Below are 9,309 nucleotides of genomic sequence, written 5' to 3' on the forward strand. Positions count from 1 at the left end.
CCGTCTTCGATCGAGGATGGCTTTATCGATCGAGTATCGATTGGTACTCAATCTGTGATACCTTAAATAGTAATAGGGAATCCCAAGAGGCATAGCCGATACGATGTGTTTAGTCACCAACGGGGAGAAATCGATCTTCGATCGGTGATGAGTATCCTCGATCGAGGATCTTGTCGAGGACAGACCCCTTAATTTCATTTCTGAATTGGTGTGTGTGACACTTCGAGTATTTTGATTTCAGAAATGATAAATCAAGATAGAATAAAATGAAATGAACTAAAATGACTCAGAAAACAGGGCACAGGTCCTTAGCTCGTATCTCGCACAGCGCGTTGTGTGGAGCCCACCTACACCAACTGTTAGCTAGAGTGTAACGTAAACTCATCACTATGGCCAGAAAAAGTTCGTGCTCACAACGGGGTTGGAGGCATCCAATGCTAGAATCGAGGCATCCAATGCTCGAATTGAGGTCAGCCTCACCCATTCCACTTCCCACCACCAACGAAACAGTGAGCAAATAGCAAGTCTAACTCATAACTTGCAAGATATGCGAGTAGAGGCACTTGAGCAAAGACAAAGGTTGGACTGTTTCATCAACTATTCGACCCAACAATATGGATGGGATCGACGTGATTCGGGGAGTAGTTCTATCCTTCTCATTTTCATTTATTTTTCCACTTTACTTTCATGCATTTTTGGAAGTAAATACATGCTTAAAAGTGTGAGGAGGGGTAAGGATAGAACTTATCTTTAAATTTCTGCTCTTTATCGCTTTCTAGTTTACTTTATTGCTTTCTAGCTTAGTCGTTTACTGTTTTATGTCTTCTTTGTAGCTTAGTTATTGTGTCGCGATAACATGCCTATGCTTTCGAACTTCTATTTCAGTCTTTCAAGCTTGTCAAAAGATCTAAGTGACTTTAGTTTGATATTTTAAGCTATTTGCAATAGATACTAGGACTAAATTTCATCAATTGACAATTTATCATCCTAGCAAGTGCTTAGCGAGTAAAGGTCGAAAACTTAGGAACTTTGAACAGGAACTCTTAGGCTTTGAGAAGTAAAATCAGTATGCATCAACAACATTGATCACTTTGTTTGTAGAAAACTAAAAAAACGGAACAAAAAGCCACATTTAGTAAGGACTTGAACCAATCATAAGAGCATAAAAAACAAAATTAGATATGCTCAAACATTTATTCTAAGAGCCTTACAAGCTTTATAGTAGCAATCGACTCATTCCACACTTAATAATTGATATCACAATAGTCTAGTTTAGACTTAAAATGATTTAAGGCAATAGGTTTTAGCCCTTTGAGTTACTTGACCATATTTTTTTAAACGGCCAAAAACCCTTTTACATAATGATAGTAAAGCCCCTTTGAAGTCAATTGCACATCCCATTTCTTTCATTTAACCCTGATACAAGCCTCAAAACTTCATAAATACCCTTCACGCAATGGAAATATTGTGTCCTGTGTACATGTAATAATTGTAGTGTGTGAAAAGACGAAAACCTCCCCAAAATGACTTATGAAAAATCACAGCAAATTGTTGTCATCTGTCATAGCTCGGCGAGCTACACACCTCTCCTCGTCGAGCAATATACCAAAGTCGAGCTATAACCAGAGCTCGGCGAGCTTGTCACCCAAAAGTCAGAAATAAAGGCAAAAAGCCAAGAAAAATATAGAAAAGGGGCAAAAGGAAAAACAAAAGGCATATGCATTAAAACCAGATGTTGCTCGGCGAGCTGATCCATAGCTACTTGGCGAGTTACGACTAAAAGACAGACTTATTCCTAACGTATCTCTACTTCAGGAGCTTCAATTTAATTCAATCATAAACATTCTATTCCGACTTTGAAAAGGCTATGAACCTAAATAGACCAAGAAGGTGACCCCAAACACTATAAATAGAGGTTTAAACTATGTAATCAAGGATTTCGGCATTAGATTTAGTTCACTACAATTTAGCTTTAGCTCGTTTTTACCTTTGTTCTTCATTGAGTTCAGTTTAGTTTAAGTTTTGATACATTTATCTAAGGTACTTTCGTACCTTTAATCAAGAAGTAAACATCAGTTTGTCGCCCATCCCTATTTATCTTATTATTTGGTTATATTCAAGTTATTCTTTCATCTCGTCTTTATATTCTTGAATTGATAAACCTGATTCGATAAACATGGGCTCACTATCACTCCATCTTACCCTTCCTCTATACTTTAGCTCAAACATGAGCTAAATCACCTTTGGCTAGGATGAAGGTGAACCGTGTTTAACGAATATGAGCCATTAAAGAGTGTTTATGTTGTGTTGTAAGAAATAACGAGAGAATTAGTTGAAAAATATATTACTCACCTCGAACTAAGAAACCTAATCAAGTAATTGGTAAAAGAGGTTGAATTATGAAACCTAATCAAGTAAAGGATTCAACCGAGTAATTCAACTATTCATATACCTTAACAGGGTAGTGTGGCTTTATAGTCTAGGTTACGGCTTAGCTTTAGCTTTCAACGTATTTAATGCTTCCTATCACACTTAGGGATTTTTCCTAACCAAGCATCAGCCTAAAATAGAGTTAATAATTCTAGGTCGGGATTGTTATCTTAATTAGGAAATCTACCGTCTTAAGTTATCTTCGATATAGACAACATACACAAATTAATCCATAGTAGTTAACATGGGGATCCAAACTCTTAGCCTCTTCACTCATTCATAAGACAATCGAATGTTATTTCTTTGTGTTCTAGCTTAATTTAGCAATTAAAAGTGACAAACCAACTTCGAATAATTCATTCATTAGTTAACATAGGATTTTAGTACGATTAGGGAATTGAAAACTAGTCTCTGCAGGATCGATACCATTCTTAGGAACAATTACTACTTGATACGATAGAGTCCACTTGCTCTTAATTGACATATATGATTTACTCTTATCAGCCTCTCACATGTTTCAGTTGTATGTCCATAGACATTATGGAAATCACAGTATCCCCTTGTTTGCAATTGGGGAATCGGGGGAATCTTTTTTGGAGCCTCTCGAAGTCTTTGGCATATGCCTAATCGAACCTTGAGAATTGCCTCGTGGACATCATATTGACATCCAACATTTTTACAATTGCCTCTTCAGTGTTGTTGCTTGTATTATTAATTCCATATCCCCCATTGGCCCACTTGGTGTGCCCTTTCTTGGATTCTCCATCACTTTCAACAGTTAAAGCACAACTGTACATCTGAATAAACCCTGAGAAGGGCATGTATTTTAGTTTGCTTCTGATATAAGTCCATTCTGATTTTATCCTGCTCCAGGGGCTTTTGTTTCATCACCGCTGCCTTGGACCTCCATCTTCATACAAAATCTAAGAGGGATTCTCCTTACTACTATTTGGTACTTTCCAACTCCTTCATAGTGACTTCTAGTATAGTGTTAAAGCTATATTGAGCAATAAAGTCTTGTGCCAACTCCTTCCAATCCTTCCTTACTTTTGTAGGTAAGGAGTGAAACCAGATGAGAGTCGCTCCTTCCATATAGGTATTGAATAGCCCCAACACCTGCTCCTCATTTAGGATGGTATGCTTCATTACTGCCACATATTGATTCATATGGGCGCTCGGATCTCCACTTTCATCGAACTTTTTCATCTCTAGGAGTTTGAATTTTAGGGGCAAAGCTGATTCATATGTTCGATGATATCCCTTTTTAGCAGCTCATCTTTTTCTTCCTCCCACTTAGATTTATTTTTAGCATAGTTTGTAAAGTCTTCCTAGTTGTGAAGCCTTTGGGAAATACTGTCTCTTCTTCATCATCGTCTCCCTGCCTGCTACCGTGTTTGCTAGAGGTCTATCACCACCTCCATTGTCATCCATTTTGGCTATAAGAACAACCAATTGTTCTGTTATCCCCTGAACTGATGTTTTGAGGTTTGTCAACCTCTTTTATGATCTTGATGCCATACCGACTGAAGACTGTGAAGATTCTGAGTTAACCCTCTCATCAATGTTAACAAACTTGACCAGACACCTATTTTGTGTGACCCACGAAACCTCAATTGCGACTGCACATGCAACAAACATTAGCATGTATGCGTGAGTTTTTTGTGCTGATGCATGATTTCATAGTGTGTGCTTTTATTACATATATATTTCTTTTACAAGCTTTATTTACAAAACAACAAAAGACAAACATTAGAACGGTTAGTTCAAAACACAAATAACATGTAACACAACATCACTCTTCCATCCTTATTCCTCCACCCACACGTGGTTCGAGTCTCTTTCCTGTGATTTTTGGCTTGGGCTCACGTTGCATTAACATGGAATGCGTGATGTCGTCGTTATTATGGGAATTAAAACAATCATCAAACAATTGTGACTCATTTGGTGTTTGGACGCTTTGTAAGGTTTATGCCAACCGAATGAGGTTGTTGCTTAAATGTGTCATTTTAAATCGACCCACGAGACGAAATATATTTGGGTGTGACCCCCTTTAACGTGTCTTGTGTTTAGATAAACAATGAGCCACTTTAAGCAAACCGTGTTCATTAAAATATATTTGTTTCATATTCGTATCATCACTTGTCCGAGTAAACTGTACTTCATTTTGGTCCAATTTTGCATTACAACGGAATTAGGATTTTGAGGGTCCTTAATCATGTGTCATCCCATTCCATTTCATTTAGGTTTTTCAGAACAAAGGTATATCAACGAACACGTTCGTTCTTTTCAGAACGATACAAGGTCTAACGTAAAAGCTCGTTTGCTTGATTCATTTTAGAGAGACGTATGGTCTTATCTTGCAATTAACGAGACTTTTATTTATGACTTAGATAATTTTTACTAGAAATGGACCTCGCTTCTCTCGACATGGTTCATGTTATCCCAACATGGTTAAAGAATGAGTATAATGATATCTTTTCGACATTATGTTCATTAAGAACAGGCTATAGTCATCCTCATTATGAAAAACAACTCAACTAAATGTTCGTGAGTCGATTTATACGTGTCGAAAGCATGTTGTTAGGCATGAATTTGACTACAATTTAACATGTTATTTATAATGAATTAAGGGTGTTTTTAGGGTGAAATTACATGAAAGAAGGTCTTATAAGTGTTTTTGTGCAGATCAGGAAAGATTAAGTCGAACAGTCTGGAAGCAGCCTGTTTCGCACATACCATGAGGAGTTAAGCCATCCTTTGATCCAGCGGTCAAACGCTGGAACTTCTGATGACGGACAGCGACAGGACGGAAGGCATGTATGGCAGGAGCAGCAGGCAGAAAGGCAGATAAGAGCAGTTCGAAAGTAGCATGATGACATGAAAGTTCGACCCTTGAGTGTTCAAGGGTCAAAAGGATCTTAACCACTTTTAGCATTCTAGAATTTATGAACAATTTACTTGGTTTTGTAATATTTTGCTCGGATACTTTATGTACCGTGTTGACCTTGTCCTTTCCTTTAAATAGACGTAGTAAGGAAAGGAAAAGAGATTATCTTTTTGTTGGACTGAAAAATAGACCTTTTGATAGAGAGAAGAGCTCTCGAGGAAGAAGACTCCATTGATGGAGCTCGGTAGAAGTAACGCAGACTGTTCACTCGCCACTATGAGTGAGTAGTCATTTTGAATAGGTTCGGCCAGTTAGGGCCGGTTATGTAAGCTTCCTAATTCCTATTTATGAATGAATGTTGTTAATTTATGAAGTGTTTGATAAAGCTTTATATTACATTGCTTATGCATGAATGTTAGTGCTAGATGAATGATAGGGAACTGCTTTCATCTACACCGAACCGTTTATCAAACATCCAACCCCGAAGCAGAGATGTTAGGTGGTTGTATCAAGGGTTTTCTTTATTGAAATGCTGTTTCAATCATAATGCAAGAAAGAACCAACCTTAGGGACGCTTATGGTTGTAGTAAGTCTTAGAATCTTAAGAACACACGAGAGTTGACTTAAGTGAGCATTAAAGCAGAGACCTTGACTTCACTTTGCGTCAATCATGAATAAATAGGGTGTTTAGGGGCTTAAGGTAACATGTTCCGCTGTGCCTAGCCTGTTCTACCTCTTTATCATTATCAAAACTCATTTTATTACACTAAATCTCTTAACTAGTATTGCTGTACACACATCACATCATTTCTCAACTAAAAAGGAATTCAAACACCACGAACACACTGTTCTACAAGGTTTTCCTGTTAAATTTTGGTCATCAATCCCTGTGGAGACGATACTCAACTTATCACTTTATTACTTGTATCTAGTGCACTTGCTAGAGTCTGTTCAGAGGACAACAAGTTTTTGGCGTCATTGCCAGGGATTGAAAGTAACAAAATTTATCTGAAAATTTCTGTGAAACAAGGTGTTTTTAAACTATTTGCTAAATAGTGCAGCCAGAAGGAGTTCTCCATTTGTATATGCGCACAGCTGGACCTCTAGTTTTTCCTATCGATCTCAAATTAGAGAGAACGTGTAGACGAAACCGAGCGGGAGCCCGACGTGCAAGACAAAGAGAGCGACAAAGAGAAAGAAGGATGGCTGGAAGAGTACCACCCGAACAACCAGTCCAACCTAATCAGGAAGAGGAAGGAGAAAATAACAATCCTCCAGTCATAAGAATAAGAGACTATTCGAGGCCGACCATGGAAGGACACTCGTCGCGCATTGTGCTGCCTAACGAAGGAAACAACATATTTGAAGTGAAAGCATCTATGATACAAATGTTGCAGGCAGCAGTACAATTCAATGGATACCAGTCAGAAGATCCAAATAGGCACATCCAGGAATTCATCACACTGTGCAACACTTTCAGATCAAACCGAGGAGTTTCCGATGATGTGATCAGGCTAAAGCTGTTTCCTTTTTCTCTCAAAGACAAAGCAAAGAACTGGTTGAAGAACTTACATCCAGGAACAATCACCACTTGGGAAGAAATGGCCAACGCTTTTCTGATAAAATATTTCCCACCTAGACAGGCAATTAAATTCAGAAACGAGGTATCCCATTTCGTTCAAGAAGATGATGAATCCTTAGCCGAGGCATGGGAGAGGTACAAGGAATTATTAAGAAGGGTACCAAATCATGGCATCCCCATGTGGATGCAATTGCGGAATTTTTACAATGGAGTCACCAACATTTATAAAATCCAGATCGAATCCATTGCCAATGGTAATCCTGAAGATCTTGAGCCACAAGCCTTGTACAACCTTATTGAGAGAGTCGTGAGCACGAGCTATAACTGGCACTCCGCCAGAAGTGAAGGAAAAAGAACATCGAATGATGATGTTGTGTCAAAACTAACCACCCAGGTGGAACAGCTTGCAAAGCAGCTCAGCAAGATTAATGTATCATCCATTCATAGCGAACCACCGTTCAATGATGTGTGTGATTTTTGTGGAGGACCTCATTTTAACATAAACTGTCCAGGAGTCAAACAAGGGAAGGGTGAACAGGAGCAATGTGATTATGCTGGATATAATCAAAGAAACCCACCAAACCCATACTTGAATACCTATAACCCAGCCACAAGAAATCATCCGAACTTCGGATGGACAGGGTAGCCTAATCAGGAACAACCAAGGTATCAGCAGCAACAGGGAGGACAGTACCAGAGGCAGCCTCAACAACACTACAAACAGCTTGTTCCACCAAAGGAAGATATAGAACCAGACATGAAGACCATGATGATGCAATTCATGAAGCAGACACAAGCGTCAATTAAAAATCTGGAGACACAAATCCATCAACTCGCTGCATCTACGTCAAAAGGAAAAGGGATAATGCCAAGTAACACTGAACCAAACCCCAAAGGATACGTCATGGCAATCACTCTGAGATCTGGTAAGCAAACCCAACCAACTTTTCCTACTGATGAAAATGCTGAGTGTGCAGGCACCTCTCAAAATGCTGAAGGTCAGAAGAAACAAACTGTTCCTAGTCAAAAAGAACTCGTCGGGGTAGAATTAACCATTGATCAAGACCAGGAGGAACAAGGAAAGAGGTACAAACCACCTCCACCCTATGTTCCACATGTACCTTATCCGACGAGGTTGATAAACAAGAAGCTTGAAGAGCAAAATTCTAAGGTGCTAGACACCTTGAGGAAGTTGCATATCAACATTCCCTTCGTGGAAGCACTTGCCCAGATGACGACATATGCAAAATTCTTAAAAGATATCTTGTCAAACAAGAAAAAGTTGGAAAACATCTCGATGATCCAACTAAACAGGGACTGTTCTTCAATACTCCAGAACAAGCAGCAACTTTCGAAAAAGCTGAAGGATCCAGGGAGTTTTTCTATTCCCTGTTCAATTGGCAAGTTAAATATTGAAAATGCACTATGTGACCTAGGAGCTAGCATAAACCTTATGCCATATTCTGTGTATGCTAAGCTAGGACTAGGAGAACCACAACCAACCAGAATGTCCATTCAGTTGGCTGGCCGGTCGGTATGTTACCCTAGGGGAGTAGTGGAAGATGTCTTGGTCAAAGTAGGAAAATTCATATTGCTTGTTGATTTCATCATAATGGATATAGATGAGGACTTGCATGTTCCTATTATCTTGGGTAGACCGTTCTTAGCAACGGGAAAAGCATTGATAGATGTGGGAGAGGGACAACTATTTTTAAGAATTAATGGGGAGGAAATCATTTTCAAAATGAATGAGGCTATGAGACGAGCTAACACTAGTGATGACACATGTGGTTTCCTAGATGATTTCCAAAGTCTTTTCACTTTGTAGGGACAGGACACTCTAGAGGCTCTCTTGGGAGAAGAGGTGAATATATGTGAAGGAACGGGATGTTCCATTGAAACCAACTTGCCTACACCTCCTCTAGATCCTACTGTTCCCACTCATCAAGAACCACTTGAAATACCCACTGTGCCGTTGACTAAACCCGAACTAAAACCTTTACCATCACACTTTGAGTATGCGTTTCTAGAACCACCTAGCAGAAGCCCGGTGATTATATCTTCAAAGCTAACCGCTGATCAGAAAGCTCAACTCATGGAGGTACTGCGAAGAAACAGGGATGCGATTGCATGGAAAATTGATGATATCAAGGGTATTAGCCCAACAGTCTGCGTTCACAGAATTCTGATGGAGAAGGTGTTGGGGTTTAGTGTCCTATAGACAATTGTTCTGTGATATAAACTTAATGTAAATGAAGTGTTCTTTACATCATTTGTTTTAAATAGATATGGTTTCATAAACTATATAAAGGCAACCTCTTTTAAGAACTAAATAAGTCTAATAAAAGGAAATCCCTAAGTTTGTTTAAAGTGATTATAAAGTGTTCATACAAATATGAAGTGAGACGAA

General features: G+C 38.8%; 1 non-coding gene across 1 annotated transcript; it reads right to left on the reverse strand.

Moving 5' to 3' along the window:
• Nucleotides 1-6,966: 6,966 nt before the first annotated feature.
• Nucleotides 6,967-7,073, reverse strand: LOC136225045 (small nucleolar RNA R71). The gene has a single exon (XR_010686783.1). It is a non-coding gene; the product is annotated as a small nucleolar RNA R71 (small nucleolar RNA).
• Nucleotides 7,074-9,309: the final 2,236 nt, after the last annotated feature.

Source organism: Euphorbia lathyris, chromosome 3 (assembly GCF_963576675.1).
Source record: "Euphorbia lathyris chromosome 3, ddEupLath1.1, whole genome shotgun sequence".
Taxonomy (NCBI): domain Eukaryota; kingdom Viridiplantae; phylum Streptophyta; class Magnoliopsida; order Malpighiales; family Euphorbiaceae; genus Euphorbia; species Euphorbia lathyris.